The 15,945-nt window shown below is 37.8% G+C and overlaps 1 protein-coding gene across 13 annotated transcripts in view; it reads right to left on the bottom strand.

Annotated features, from left to right (window-relative positions):
- The window catches only part of CTNNA2 (catenin alpha 2), a 1,185,776-nt gene that overhangs the window by 137,886 nt on the left and 1,031,945 nt on the right, over positions 1-15,945 (bottom strand). The window contains exon 1 of one of the 13 annotated variants that reach the window (XM_077134715.1): positions 5,894-5,914. The exons of the other annotated variants lie outside the window; for them this stretch is intronic. The gene's annotated coding sequence lies outside the window, so the exon portion shown is untranslated. Of the gene's footprint in view, positions 1-5,893; positions 5,915-15,945 lie in introns of those variants that run through there. 13 annotated transcript variants of the gene reach the window in all.

Here is a 15,945-nt window from a genome sequence, read left to right as displayed (position 1 = left end):
CTCTCTGATCAACTTAGCTTTCAAGAGAGTAACTTATAAACCCATTCCCATGAAAACATGAAGATTGATAGAACTTGACTATCAATCATGCACTAATTTTTTTTAATGAGTAATGTATCAGCCCCTTTAAAGGGAAAAACAATGCAGAATCTCGAGAATACATCCATAAGTTCACTGCAACAAAAATATATTACGCAGCCTGAAGGAGCACTATTCACATATAGGAGCATGAGATCCTTGCCTGTTTAAGTTGCACAATATGGTGGTTTGGTTTCCAATTTGGAAAATGTTGGGTTACACTTTTCCCAGGCTTATTTTAATTTTCACAGGGGCCAGGGAAATCACTATATACATAGGTAGTCTTGGCCATCAGTAATGTACAGAGAAGAGAAATATTATGGAGACAGCCCTTCCCAGCAGTTTAAAAAAACTGACCCACGTAGACATGTCTTAATCTGCAGAAAGGTCAAATTGAAAAACCACATTACTTACTGCTTGATAGACATCTTTATTTTAAGTGCATTTAGCTTCTGTCTGAATGGGAACTGACTGGCCTGAAAGACTGGGAGAATTGTTTTCTTTTTTTTTTTTTATGCTGTGAATTTATATGCTGTGCAGAACTGTAAATCGAGGTGCCTAAGTCAGAGGGCAATTCACAAATAACTGCTATTTAGTAAGAAGAGTTTTTTGTCCTCAATTTCAGCACCCCCAGAAATATTACACTTACAAAGGGATAATGTGGAAATCATTAATTCAAACATATCAAGGAAACAGTGAAAACATTTTCCCACTTAAGAGAGAGATGAAGCATGGAATGCTGACTTGTCAACTGGGATGCCAATGCATCCACAGCAACATCAATTTGTCTGAGCAAGATCCACTTGGAAGGGAAATCAATATGAATTTTTTTTCTGGAAGGCCTTCTCTTCTTCCCCCATACATATAAAAAAGCACCTTTGTATATTCACTCCAAATAAGTGATATGATGGAAGGTGCTCTCAGAATACATATTTAGAAGAAAAGTGGGGGCAGCATGGAAAAGAAGCAGATAAAGAGCAGGGTATTCTTTGGCCAGAGAACATATTGAAGGTTGTAGTTTGCCTTAAGAATATCCTTATAAGGACATATGGCAAAAGCATGGAACAAAAGCTATTCAGTCAGTCACAAGTTAGTTAAAAAAAATAATAAATTGCTCTGTTAAGACAGCAAAAGCTCAGCCAATCTGATCTCTAAAGCCATGCAGACAGAGCAATATACTAATTGTAAAGGGCTGCTACTTTTTTCTAATTGTCTTTAGCTAAACACAGGGGAGAGGGAGGAAAATTGTATGAATTACTTGAACAAAGATAATTTGGTGCCATGCAGTGCACAGAGTGTTTTCCTTACTTATCAATTTATTCATAGTTCGGACACCCTACACCTGGAAATCAGAACTGTTCTAGTTTTCTACTGCTGCAACAAATGACTATTGACTTAGCTATTTAAAACAACACATATATTGTCTTGCAGTTTCTGAGGTTAGGTGTTTGGCACAGAATAGAGAAGCTCTCTGCTCTGGGTTCCACCAGGCTGAAATTAAGATGTTGGCCAAAGTATAACCTCATTTGAAATCTCTTCCAATCTCACAGTTTCTTGGCAGAACTCAGTTTCTTGTTCCCACTTGCTTGTTGGCTGCCAACCACCAGCAGTTCTTGGCTCCTAGAGGCCCCACACTTCCCTGCCACGTGACCGCCATAGCAGGGCAGTTTGCTTCTTCAAGACCAGCAAGGATAATCAAGGGAGTGACTCCCTCATCATATTCACAGGTTCTGCCCACATTCCAGGGGATGGTGATAAACAGGAGTTTACAGAAGGGGCAGGGACTTTAGGGCCATCTTAGGATTCTGCCTACCACAAGCATTTCCAATTACTAGGAATAAACACAAGAGGACTCCTCTCCAGCTGTGAGGGATTCCGTGTGACATATCCCCACAGGGTTTGGAGTACAGCTTAATTAAAGGGGGAATATAGAGCTCCTCATGCTTCCCTGACCATAGGAGAAACCCTCTTTGAAAGTTCTGGAGCTCAGAGGGGAATTAGCTTCTTGGCTCATTAGTCCAGACACAGGTAGAAATCAGTCCTTTGCACCAGACATATGGCATCTTTGGTATTTCAGAAAAATAGTCACAAAGGGGAGCTTCCTTACTGTCCTCAACTCCCCTGTGCCTCATAGAGTGTTGCTTTTCAGTAAGTGCCTGGTGAGTGAAAAAGTCATGCCACCTAGTCCCCAGTACTGCACATGCTCATGCATGCACACAAGAACCCAAGTGGGCACATATGCTTAACCACACTCCCAGCCCCCATTGCTTCTCTTTCTGCTGCACCCTGTGTACATGCAGTTCACTAGTGAGCCATTCCCTGGGGCCTTCTGTCTTCTAATCCCAGCTCTTAATGCAAGGAGAGCCTGCCACCTAGCCTGCATTCTTTGGGCTGCCCCAACTCTAGAGGATGCTACACAAGGGCATGGGGCAAGAGTCAGCCATGTGTGCCTTAAGCAGGGATGGGAAGGAGGAGGATAGTACCTTCATGTGGCTCTTTGCTTTGGAGTGCTCACATTTAAAGGGAAAATAGCCTATTATTAAAAAGATCCTTAAACTTCAATAAACATTTTTTTCTGTTATACAGAATAAATACAATGTATCATTTTCTTATTGACTTAGGATCATCTTTATACTCATTTACATTCAATTAAGACTGAGGTAAATAAGGCTGTTTGCCTCTATTCTACATGGTCAGTGATTTTTAAAATGATCAATTATATATATATGTCTTGGGGGGACTTGCTTGTCCTTTTTGTAGCTCTTGTCACCAGCACAGAGGCTTTTTTTAACCCCTGGACCACGTGCACTTGAGAGTTTAGGTTCTCAGCTAAGTGCATTTCCAGTAAATATTTTGACATATAACAAAAATTGACTGTTTAGATAATGTTGGAGGGTTCTACCTCAAAAACCAATAAGGCAGTGGTGATATTGTTTTCTGCTGACAGATCAGATGATACTAAAACAGGACAGCTTGAAAAACTAAATTTAACGTCCATGAAAATTAATGAATCAAACTCCAAATACGTGCCAAAATACCTTTATCTTCAACAATACTTTTCTACCTCAATTTTTCAGAGATAAAACAAACCAAACACCTCTCCTCAGTCCCAACACACCCATCTCCCCTTCCCCAAGAGCTCGAAGGCACTTGTTCGGGTTTCTTCTGAGTCACGTATTACTTTAAAGGCATCATGTTGATGATGAATTCATGAGTCATAAACATGGGGGATTAATAGTCCTTTAAAATTAGTAACAGTTCAAAAAATAAAAGTGAAAAGCACTAATTTTTCAAGTCTGAAAACATCCAGAATAGGAAGAGAATTTTGTCTCTATTATATATAATGATTATAAATTCAATTGTTTGCACAAATATAAAAACTAAAAAGTTTATGAAGGAAATGCAAGTCATGAAGACCTAAAATAATTAGGAAAATCATGAAAAAAGAATAAAATAATAATAGTTACTAAGGACTGGGTATTTACCAAGTACCAAGTGACCTGTGACCATTAATTCTCATCATTACCCCTATCAGAAAGATGATTTTATCATCTACATTCTACATATGAGAAGACTAAAACTCAGAGAGAAAAACTGCCCTGACTCACGCAGCTGGCTCACAAGCCATGGAACTGGGATTTTAACTCTTTTGAATTAAAATGAGATATGATTTCAACTCATACGCCTTCCATTATATGGTACCACATTTATGTTGTTTATGAATTAAGGGCACTAAGATTTTTTAAAAAGATGGTGAGGGACACTAACATTTATTGAGTACTTTATGTTTCTCAGGCAGTACTCATGTACACTGGGCTTTTCACATTAGAATGACCCACAGAGCGAACCCATGGCAAAGAAGATTGTCTGTGTCCCCACACTGTTATCTTCTATATTCATTTTTATTTTTCATTCTAATTCAGAACCACTTTTAGGAGACAGAAAGAAATTTTCATTGGTGTCAAAATACTAAACAGAGGGCTGGAATTCAAAGCCCAGATAGAATCTCGAGGCATGGTGGGGAATACGGGAGAAATTTTTTCAGTTGAGAAAAGGTGGTTGGGTTCCATTAGGGGAATGTGAATTTGTACAAGGACCCAGTTATAGAGACTTAGGTTCGGGAAGATCTTAGAAGTTCAGAGTTGCTAGTCATCTTAAAAGTCACCTGGGGGCGGGCCACGGTGGCTCAGCAGGCAAGAACACTTGCCTGCAATGCCAGAAGACTCGGGTTCGATTCCCAGTGCCTGCCCATGTATTAAAAAAAAAAAAAAAAAGTCACCCAGGCAAAACAATCCCCCTGTGCATCAATGACACTATTCCCAACCTATGGCCATTCAGCCACTTCTGGACCATTTCCAGTGGCCAGCAGAACACTGCTAGGAGGCACCATATTCCAAATCTCTGATAATCTTTCACTGATGCTATTTTTTTATCACAAAAGTCTCTAGGGAAAAATTGGGATACAATAGAAAGTATTCCTTATTAGATTTTGATTATATGGAGTTATTTTGCAATCTTGATTTGATAGTTCTTTGGATTTGCCTTTGACCCTATTTTAACACCCCACCAGTTTCTTCATTAATGAGTTAAGTAAAATTTTTAACATCTTTACTTTTATTCTGAGTAATGACATTACTTTCTTAAATGATCTCTTAATACCACAGAGCATAGCACTCATTTAATGAGCTAAAATGCACCTTCCTCTAGGTTTTTGTCAAACAGCCCCAACTAAGCCATACCAAATAATTCTAATCTCTTTTTCCATATTATGACCCAGAAAGTATTTGAAAACAGCTCTCCTGACTTCTCCCTTACCTCCAGGTCTTCCCCACACAAGGGGAAGTTCTGTGTTGTTTTTAATTAAGAAAAACAAACTCTATGAACAGTTTCCCTCACCATAAATCTAATACTGGCTCCTTATTGAATAGTTTTTGAAAATAGTAAAAACATTGCCAATCATCAGAGATAGCCAACGTCATTAGTTTATTGAATGTCTTTGGAATCTGTTTCCAGTTTATATCTGTTTGTTCTGGTTGTCCACAGGTATCTCTGCTTTTAAATGTGTGTCCCCTGTTCCAGTAACTTTCCGTTTTGTTTTCATTTAATGTTGCTGTAGGCACTTTTATCTTAAAATCTCTGCAGACATCATTTCTCATTCTGCTGTGCAGTTTTCTAAACTGTGCTTCAAATGTTTTCCAAAATCTTCACCCTCCCAGATATTCTTCTCTAAATAATTTTTCTTTTACTCTGGAGCCACCATGAATTAAACGCAAAATTCCTGTTCTGGTCTAATATTGCAGAATCGATCAAGTCTAACTGCCTTTCTTTGTAGAAACCCCACTTCTGTCTTAGATCAAATACTTTTTTTTTTTAATAGGAACATGACATTTTTCACTCATTTTGACTTTTTTGGTGCATCAAAGCCACCTAAGTGTTCTTCACATGCTCATCAGCTATTTGTTCAGCAACTATCCTGTGATTACAATGTGTCAGGCTCAGTGTTAAAAATCAAGAATCCAAATATGCATAAAAGATTTCTATAGTGGAGGGAACAGCTATGTAAATGAGTGATAAACTAGACACATGCTCCACTCAGAGAGGTGATCACCAGGGTCCCAATGGATCCATTATGCACTCACAGATAATTGAATTAATAATCCTTTTAATAATTCTGCTAGGTTGGCATCAAGACTGCCTTCTTATCATATTTTAGAGTTCAAGACACCATTTAGCCTTATTCTGACTTCTAGGATTACACAAATCCCCCATAAGTATTCAAAGATTGCATCATCTGGGTCTCCTCGGGTACATTTACCTGGATTAGGAGAATTCCAAGAAAAAGCAGAAATGCTGATCATTGTGCTAACATCTGTTCTCAGAAAAGGAGAAACAAGGTAAGAACCTTCTCTGGAGGCCAAAGCAATTTTTTCCTTCACACCATGTTGGGATGTGCACCGTCAATGGAACACAAAGACTCACAATGACTTAGCCCCAGATAAAATTAAAATGCCTTTAACATAGCCCTCTGTGTCTTGCTAAAATTGATCACCATTACCTTTGCCCAGCCTCAGAAAGATGGAGAGCATAGCAGGGCAAAGGGACTGCAGGTAGTTAGATACTGGGTGACTCTACAAAATAGAGGATATGTTGGGGGGTGAGAAAAATGAAGAAAGACAAAAATTCAGGGGCCAGACCTCAAGGGCTTTGAAAGTTAAGCTAAGAAGTTATGATTTTCCCTCTCAATAAATTGGGGATCGACAAAGGGTTTTAGAAGGAATCATGTTTCAGTAAGTCAACCCCAGTGACACCATAGAGATTAGACTGAAGAAGGTTAACTCTGAAAAGTGAGAGACCAAAGAATGCCATGGAGAGTCTGAGATGGTGACAAGTTTTCAAAATACCATGGGGCTAGCCTAACTAATCCTCCTCCAGCCAAGCAGGGGCCTGATGATCTGAAGCCTGGTATATGGCTGTCAGGCTTGCCCACCTCTCCTCCTCATTCCCAGTGGACAGTTCAAAACAGAACTCACCGGGTGGTTCTGGAACCCCCCAGAGTTGGTGCTGGAATACAGTCTTGGCTTTGGACACAGTGGACAAAGACATGTTCTAGAACAACAGCAGTGGGCAGTCTAAAGCGATACTAAACTGCTGACTCCTTTAAGGTAACAACCTAATTTGTTATGTAAATACCAACACTTAAGAGGGAGAGTGGGGTGGGGTGGAAGGAGCTTTTATTACTTATTCCAGGTCAGCAGGTATAAACCAGCAGCTCTCTACCAAGTAATCAAGAGATGTGTGGCTCCATAATCTATCTCATAGTTGCTGAGTACAGCATCCTGGAAAGCTGACTGCCTGTCATTTCTCTTTTTCTGTCTTTTCTCAACTAGGTCTTTTAATGTTTAATTTGTTTTTGTATGCCTTCCAGGAGCTTTAGGACATATTCCTTTTGGATTATATTAGCCAGATTCTCTGCCTCATAACCAAAGAACCATAAGTGAAAAGACCTAACTTTTCAGACAGGAAAACTGAGTTCAGTAACCAGCCCAGCTATAAGTGGAGCAGTCAAAACTCAAACCTGTTTCTGTCTGTCTTCAAAGATGGTGGTCTCCTATCCTACTATCTTGGGCTGAAGAAGGATCTATAGATAGAAAACATGGACCAAAGGGATGGGACTGATTCTGGTCACTTTATAAGCCAAGCAGGGTTCTCATAGGTACTTCTCTCGCCACTTAGAGCCTGCTCACAAGTCCCAACATATTCGGGCTAACGTTTAAAAAACTAGTTCGACTTACTTCTGTGTTTCTCAACCTCAGTTGTACCTTGAGTTGTGCTCTGGGGCATGCTGGAAGGAGAACCGCATAATTATTCAGAGGTTGTGGGTGGCTGGAGAAACGTAATTGGCCACTGATTTAAAACATTTTGTATACATTAAATATATGATGTAATAGAATGCAAAATTAATATTTTGAGACAAAACACTAGATCTCAGGGACAATTCATCTTTCAATTGGTAGCTCAACACTACATTTCCAGATTCCTGGGGCATGCATTCTTTCTCCACTACCTTTTAGTGGCAGTTCATTAGAAAAGAAGTATTTGCCTATTAACATGAAACCTAATACATTTATTTTTAGTTTTGGAAATTTGAGAGAGATCATATCTCAAAAGAGTAGCATTTACTCCCCTGACAAATCAGATTGACTTCAAGGAAAGCAGAATATACATATATATACTTTTTGCAGAATTGTCAGTGGCCAGTGAGTTTTTAGAAGACAACGTTGTAACTCGAAACACACACACATACACACACACATATATATCCACATACTTCTTCCTTGGAAACTGTGAAAAAAACTGAAGTGTAGGTAAATCTTTAAGCCAATGTGGAAAACAGCTTGAATAATTGATCATCTTGAAATATCTAAAGCAGGGGTCAGCAAACTACAGCCCACAGGTCAAATCTGACCCACTGCTTATTTTTGTATGGCCCTGTGAACTTGAGAGAGGGTTTTACATTTTTTAAATGGTTGTGAAAAAATCAAAAGAAGAATAATATTTCATGACATAAAAATTATATGAAATTCAAATTTCAATGTCCATAAGTAAAGTGTTACTGGAATGCAGACACATTTATTAGTTTACCTAATGCCTGTGGCTGTTTTTGTGTTAAAATGGTAGAGTTGAGTAATTATAGCAGACACCTGGTAGCCCCAAAGCCTAACCTATTTACTATTTGGTGCTTCGCAGAAAAAGTTTACAGGTCCAGAATCTAAAGCTTTAGATTAGGAATTTAAGTACGTTCAAATAACTTAGCGAATTCTTCCAGGGTCTCAGTTGATGAAAAAATAGAGTGAATTCTAATTAGCATCCTAATTTCCATCTTTAGCAATGGCCGCTGTGCAAGTGTTCGAAAATCGTTTATTTAAGGAAACATTTGATGTACTGTCATTCATGTGATTATTTTGCTCAGTAAATTTCCACTGGTATCTGTCATGGTCAGGTTCATGTGTCAACCTGGCCAAGTGATAGTACCTGTTTGTCTGGTTGGGCAAGTGCTGGCCGGTCTGTTGTGATGAGGACATTTCACAGAATTAGATCATGAGCACGTCACCTGCATCCACAGCTGATTCCATTTGTAATCAGCCAAGGTGTGTATCTTCTGCAATGTGTGATGCTTAATCTAATCATTGGAAGCCTTTTAAGGAGGATTCAGAAGAATCAGGCTCTCTTCCTGCTTTGGCCGGCGAGCCTCTCCTGTGGAGTTCGTTCAGACCCTCCATCGGAATCAGCAGTTTCACAGCCTTCCCTGCGGATTTTGGACTCTGTATTCCCAAGGTTATATGAGATGCTTTTATAAATTTTATATTTCCGAGTGTTTCCTGTTGATTCTGTTTCTCTAGAGAACCCTAACTAATTACAGTATCAAAAAGTTTAAATTTAACCCAGGCTTCATTCACATTCTCTCTTCCCTCTCCCTGGACCTGTTCCTTGTGTCACTTGGAATAAGTCGTGAGGCACTTCTAAGAAGACTTGCGGATGTGTGTGACCTCACATTTGATCCATGATTCCACCCCCTTCCCAATTAGTACTAATCTGTCTCTCAACCCCGATAACCGCTTTTTATTAAACAATAAAAGCACAAAACACAAGATACGCTTCTCTCACTGCCAGACTCGGATCTTCGCTTAAATTCCTACGCTGCCTTTTCACAATCAGCATGTTAGAACATTAAAACAAAATTTATTTCAATGGGAATACATTTCTTCCACTAGGAAGAAAGTTTACAAAGAAGAGGTGGAACTGTGATGCCTGCCAGAGAGATACTTTAATTTCCTTTAGATGGAACCCAATTCTATTAAAATATTCAAAACATATTCAAAACCAACATACCAACATTCACTTTTCAGAAACAAGAAGTGAAGTATTCATTTAAATATCAGAACTTCCTTATATAACACGGTCCCTTAACAATCACCGTGCTATTATTTTGATTTCCAGCAACCTGGGGCCAATATGTTTAGGATGATCGACTGAAAAAGAAAAAACCTAGAATACATTAGTCAGCTCTGCATCTAGAAGGCAGTTTATGTGCTTTTTTTCAGGCTCAATACACTATGTCTTCTAAGAATTTAATGACGGTTTATCTTTTTTGATTGCCAATCATTTAAATGAACTAATTTTTACTTTCTCTCCAAAGATTTCTGTCAAATGCATTTTTATAACCCCCCTGGGTACATTCCCTTTTTCATGAGAAAGAAATAATTTTAAGCCTTTGTGAATGCAATTTGAAAGGCTTTGATAGGAAATGTATGGGAAAAAAACTGCACAAATGTCCATGTCAGGGACTTATAATTCAAATGGAAGGTGTTACCTCATCTAAATGGGAGCTCTCACTAGCATGAGATCAGCAGGTACCTGTCATAAAGGCACATGCAGAGATAGAAGCAAATGCAGTTCTCTGGCATCGGGGAATGCAAACCTCATAAACAACCCTGCATAACTGTCCTCCAAAGAAAAGCAAAATCAACACAGGTGTCCAGCAAAGAAAATGAAAAATGAACCATGGGGTAGTGGGGTATGAGCTGGACTGTTCATTCCTACCTTTATCCTATTAAGATATGTGGATTTAATGGCTGATATATTTTGAATTTCTTGTATTCATCTTTGGCAGGCATTTGTAGAGATACAAACTTTGACTTAATTCTTTGACTACAAACTGGGATTTATTTAGTTATCTGGGGTCAGTGGATACGTAACGTGCTTTTCTACGCTGATATTGAGCAGGGATGAAACTACATTAGAATGGAAGCTGAATACAAATCAACTAAACTTGGGGTTGGCTATCTCTGGCTCCTGCTCACATGTGGTTGTCCAGGTGGGAACAGCGTTGCTTTTAACTCTTTGTCTAGTCTCAACCTCGCAGGGCACATTAGGCACAGTCACTCAGAAAAGGAAAGGAATGCTTTCTTTTTTACTTTTGATTTAATCATCATACTGACAGCACCTTGCACAAAATAATACTAAAAGACTGCATAGGTTGTAGCAGATTGGGGGATATAGGGAATCTTCCCTACTCAAATCAATATTTCTTCCCAAATACAGGAGACAAGAGTTAGCCATTAGACATGTATCCTATTACCAGGCCAGATGGAAACAAAACAACACAAACAAAAAATCCATGCTCCGTTTTGGTTAATTAATGGTTTAGTGGAATAAAACAGACTTCGAGGAGCACAGCCTCAATTTAGAATCCGGTGTAATATCCAGAGGAAGTAAAGCCATCTTCTGATGTTTCACTTTTTAACTATTGTCCAAGAACTAATTAGATCAGAAGTGTAAAATTGCTGCTATTTTTATTCAGCAACTAGAAAACCACAAATAAAAGAAAGGATTCCAAATATCTGCCTTAACCATTGAAACTGGGACATTCAAATAATTTTCTCAGTTTTAAAGCAAAGCCATCACAAATAAAAAGATCCACAAATTTGATCACTCAAAAAGTAAAAACTTCTATAAAATGAAAAGCAAAAGAACTAAAATTTGAAGATACCATCAGAGGAAAAAGGCAACAAAAATAGTAAACTGGTATCTATTATTTAGGGAACCACTGTCAGATGAAAAAGTCTTGGTTTGCATCCAAGAGATCTAGGTTGTAGGGAAGATGAACTCATATTATGCATGGAGAGACCTGACACATTTTATTTCTTTTTAAGATTCATACAAAAACATAAAGACTCAATGGATGGGCAACTAAATTTATGGTATATGGACTAAATAGATTCAATCTTTGAATTGATTAAAACAATGTAGAAGAGCTACACATACAGTTATGAAAAAATAACCAAAATGTTTTGAAAACAAATCAGAACCAAATGCAAGGGGGAGCCTAGATTGGATCTGGAATCAGGAAGAGAACATTGGTGGCATTCAAATAAAGTCTATGGTCTAATTAATGTTAATGTATAAGTATTAATTTCTTAGTTTGGATAAATGTACCAGGTTATGGAAGTTGAGAACATTAGAGGAAATTGGATGAAGTGTACACATGACCTCTCTGTACTATTTCTCTGACTTTCTTATAAATAAAAAATAACTCCAAAGTAAAAAATTTATTATAAAAAAGAGAAAAGTACAAAATGGTATGGATAATACAAAACAAATACATATTCAGTGATTATTTCAGGGTTAGAGGTAAGATAGCAGTGAATCTTCTTTCTTTTTATTTTATATATTTATGACATAATTTACTTTTAACAATAACCATGCTAGAGGGAAGTACCTGAAACTGTCTTCCAGTAGCCTTGATTCCTGAAGATGATTCTATAATGATATAGCTTTTACAATGTGATTATGAAAACCTTATGTCTGATGCTTCTTTCATCCAGGGTATGGACAGATGAGTAAAAAAATAAGGATAGAAAAAAAAATAAATAATGGGGGGATAAAGGGTAAAAATTGGGTAGATTGAAATACCAGTGGTTAATGAGGAGGAGGGGGTAATGTGATGTACGGATTGTTTCTTTTTTCTTTGTATTTCTTTTTCTGGAGTGATGCAAATGTTCTAAAAATGATCGTGGCAATGAATACACAACTATGGGTGATATTTTGAGTCACTGATTGTACACCATGTATGATATGTGTGTGAAGATTTCTCATCAAATATATATTTTTTAAATAATAATAATGACCGTGTACTAATTCAATAATCAATAAATGAATAGTAAAATGAAGGTATTTCTATGGCTCTTATTCCCACTTAGTAGTTAAGAATACTATCACTTAGGGAGGTCACAGGGCTTGTAGGCAGTGAAACAAAACAAGGTTTGAACATTCGCCTTGATGGCAGAATCTGAACTCTCAGTCTTTCATGATCCAGCCTGTGGTACCCTGAGCCGCATTACCCTGGGGCAAAGACAGTATGTTATTTACTGCTGTGCTCCCCACTATGTCTGGTGCAGTACTTAGCATGTCCTAAGCAACTGATACATGCCTATCAACTACAATTTAGTACGAACATTCTATTTCTAACACAAATGTAATAGACTTTCCATTTATAAGAGCTTAACTATGTATAGCTGATTTCTAATAAGCTTCTTGATTGTACTTTGGAACAAATGCATCTTTACAGAATCTGAGAATGTAATTAGGAGCTGGTAAAGGCAAACAGAACCAAATTCAACATGAAAAATATCACGCAAACACACAAATATGAAAACAAATGATAAATTCCTAAATGTAGCTCACTTCATGAAATGCCATCATGAAACCCAACATTAAACACTTTTAAAACAAAAACCCAAACCCACTGCTCTAAATAATAAATACTGATTGAAGGTTCACTGGCTGTTTGGTTAAATTGCTTTTTCCCAATTCCGTGAAAGCAGAAAATGCCTTATTTATTTATTTTTTTATAGTTGTTGTTTTCAGTTCATTGGTTAAAGTACCAAAATGTTTTGATTTTTTATTGGAAAATGTTTATTAAAACTAAAGGTTAAAACTTGCTTTCATTCTTACCTTCCTGAAACACATATGGATTCTGTCACAATACCATGTCATCTTGAAATGTGAAAAATGTTATTACTTCAAGGAACTGTCTGACCTTTTCCTTCATTATCTCCATTCAAAAGATGTTTATTGGGCTGTCAGGCTGGAGGGTTCCAGTTTTAGGCTCCAGGGTGAATAAAACTTGTCCACTAAATAGATCCTAAGATTGCTAGGAAAACAAATGAACAAGAGAGGTTCAGATAAAAAACTATACGGAATTATCAGAAGGGTTCTTGGAAACGTCGGTGCAAAACTAAAAGTTGTTTCTTTTTTTCTTCCTGGTAAGGAGTGCTGATTGCATGGGTCAAAATGATGAACAGTATCACTTGCTTTCCAATAACAAACGTTCTGATTAAAAATTCCCAGGAGATTTTGTGTAATTTGTGTTAACAGTAGATGAAGATATGAATAGAATTTATATAAATATTCCCTCTCTGTTTTAAGAACTTAGAAAAAACACATAAAAACACATTCACAACTCTAAAATATTATAGAAAAAAAAATGAGTGAGGCATTTTCAGGAATTGTTTATTGATCTGATATTTAAGAGCGTCCGAATCAGAGATCCAGAGGCTTGGTCCCGGCCTCCCAGTAGCAACAAAGGTAAGACACACTTGACAGCTAAAGAGAATGGCTGGCTTCTCAGACACTGGCCTTGAAAGTTTGGGCTGTTGTCAATGCACCTCTAAGTTTTATTTAACTAAAAGTTCTATCTTTGTAAGTATATACATTATCATAGGACAATGAGTTCCATATTTATTGATTAGCATCAAAATAGTATTTTCTTATATTTATCCTAAACCAATTTCTCAGGTTTCCATTTCTGTCCTAGTCTCTGCCCTGCCTTTCATTCTTGAGCAACGGATTAAGAACATATGAATATATGGACTGATCCATATATGTCTGAGTTCCGCATTTTTCAATAATATGCCTCTTTAGTCTAACTATCTTAAGGGCTATTTGTTATTATTATTATTATTACATTTTGAACGAACTAGCAATTTCTCTTGATCTTTGCTCTTGCTCTTTCCTGATTATTATTCTTTTCCTTCCTGTCCACACACACTGATTAAACAGCTCTCTAACGTGCACCGACCATGTGCCAGGCACTGATGTCCACCTTCACTTACTCAACTCTCTCTATCGAGCTTCTGCTGCACATCTGGACTATTAGAGATGCTCAGTAAAAAGCAATCACACAAGTCTTGCTTGAAGTGTATTGAACCCACAAGTGCACATAGAATTCCAGATTTTTAATGAAAAAAAAAAAGAGAGAAGAAAAAGCAAATATCTCATTTTCTGCATGTCTCTTGGTGGCATTTTATTTGCAGCAACACTATGACCTAATGCTGTTAATGAAGTTTCTCAGTGAGGCTTTTCATACTGCATTCTTGTGGCCCTTCCTTCCAGCAGCTACTTTATATTTGCCCATGATGAATTTCACGTCATGCCGTAGACAGCCTCGTAAGTTAAAGTTTTAGTCAATTTTTATCTGCTTGGCATTCTACTACCCTGTGAAACTCTACTTAGGTCTATGAAAGATACTGAAGTCTTACCATGCATTTTCAAGAACAGATTACTTTTGCAGATGGTAAATAAGATAATAGTGAGCCCGTTTATCAAACTGCAGGATTTCCCATTTACCCCAATGCTTTGTTTCCTGAACTAAAATAAAACACTTTTCATTTAAAAAAAAAATTGTAAAATGTGTTTTTTGATAGTTTAGTTGTGTCTTCCCTCCCCACCCGTTCCATTCTCCTTAGTTCACATATTTACTTATAATTCAAAGATGTCTGTAAGTTAAGATTTTCCATTTGGAACTTGTGCTTACTTGCTCCCCTCCTCCATGAGGGGCCTCTGACCTTACACGGCTGCCTCTCGTAACAGGCATGATAAACCACATTGAATTTAATTCAAGCAAGAGGCTGAAAAGCGTATGATTGCATTTCATGGGAATGGGAGAAGAGGGAGAGAGAAGGAGGAGAAGCTTTTAAGCCTGGGATATTGTTTTAGGATAGATCCTGGAAATGAGCAGAATGTTCACTACTTCTAGAGCTCAACTCTACTTGTCTTTCAGAGATACTGTTCTTACTGTCCAGCCATACATGAACTTGACAAAAGTACCCCTGGCCAAAGAAGGAAGAGAGGTTGGCTCTACTATCAGGTGCTCATAAAATCAAATGCTTCCAGGGGCAGGGCAAGGGCCAGGTGGGAAATGTAAAAGAGCGTAGTGGCCCTGGCTTTTGGGAAGGTGTCAGGGAGTGGGAGCACAGTGGTGAACAGACAAGAAAATGCCTGTTCCGAAGGGGACACCACTGTAGGTACCATGAGACAGGCCGGCCGTTCATTGTCAGCAAATATTTGTATTTTGTTTTTCAGAAGTCAGATTCCATATTTGTGTGTAAAAACTCCTGATTTTTAATGCTGGCAACTAACAGAGAATAAAATCATTATGCAGACCAACATCATGGAGTCAAATTTGGCCAGGGATGGCCTCTGGACTAGCAATCGTTCCTCCAAATGAGCCTCTGGGTTAAAGCCAATCTGCCACCTGTTTTGTAAATAGAGTTTTATTGGAACACAGTCATGCTCATTTATTTACATAGCTGCTTTCATGCTACAATGACAGAGTTGAGTAGTTATGACAGAAATCGTCTGGCCATCAAAGCCTACAATATTTACAATCATCCCTGCTCTGGATATTTATTTTTTTTTCTAATCACTGCTAAACAGTGCCAGGAACTACATTCTTGAAACTCTCAGGCAAGGCAAGGGACCATCTCTTTTATGTAAAGCTCCCTCGTTATGGGATTCCCTGAAGCC

The sequence above is a fragment of the Tamandua tetradactyla genome, chromosome 17 (assembly GCF_023851605.1).
Source record: "Tamandua tetradactyla isolate mTamTet1 chromosome 17, mTamTet1.pri, whole genome shotgun sequence".
Classification (NCBI taxonomy): Eukaryota; Metazoa; Chordata; class Mammalia; order Pilosa; family Myrmecophagidae; genus Tamandua; species Tamandua tetradactyla.
Note: the sequence above shows the minus strand (reverse complement) of the source record. Positions and strands in the feature narration are given on the sequence as shown.